At 45.6% G+C, this 677-nt stretch overlaps 1 protein-coding gene across 1 annotated transcript in view; it reads right to left on the reverse strand.

Moving 5' to 3' along the window:
- Positions 1-677, reverse strand: part of AQP11 (aquaporin 11) — a 32,828-nt gene that overhangs the window by 31,342 nt on the left and 809 nt on the right. The window lies entirely within an intron of this gene.

Consider the following 677-nt stretch of genomic DNA (forward strand, 5'->3'; position numbering starts at 1 on the left):
CTTTCCAGCCTCACCACTGTCCAGTTGAATGCAGCTACATGAGTGATCTCAGAGGAACTGCCCGTCTATAACCCACAGAATCATGAAAAATAAGTTATTCTCAGTTTTGGGGCCAGGCATGGTGGCTCATGCCTGTAATCCTAACACCTTGGAAGCCTGAAGCAGTTGGATCACTTGAGCCCAGGAGTTTGTAACCAGCTCAGGCAACATAGCAAAACCCCATTTCTATGAGAAATACAAAAATTAGCTGGGTGTGGTGCCACATGCCTGTGGTCCCAGCTACTTGGGAGGCTAAGGTAGGGGAATAACCTGAGCCTGCAGAGGTTGAGGCTGCTGTGAGTTGAGATTGTGCCACTGCTCTCCGGCCTGGGTGACAGAGTGAGAACCCGTCTCAAAAAAAAAAAAAAAAAAAAAAGATTTGAATGGTGTGTTACATAGCAATAGTTAACTATACAGAAATCCATGTTAGGTGTGGGTTCTGTGTTAACAAAAGCCAAAAACATGGCATTGGCTTTAATGTCTTACTGGATAATTCTTTGTTGTGAGCTGTCCTGTGCACCGTAGTATGTTTAGCAACATCCCTGGCCTCTACTTAGATGGCAGTGGCTTATTCCCTCTCCCCACATTGTAACAACCAAAAATGTCCCCTGGGGGGAAAACTGTCCCCAAGTTGAGAA

Source organism: Mandrillus leucophaeus, unplaced genomic scaffold, assembly GCF_000951045.1.
Source record: "Mandrillus leucophaeus isolate KB7577 unplaced genomic scaffold, Mleu.le_1.0 Scaffold360, whole genome shotgun sequence".
Classification (NCBI taxonomy): domain Eukaryota; kingdom Metazoa; phylum Chordata; class Mammalia; order Primates; family Cercopithecidae; genus Mandrillus; species Mandrillus leucophaeus.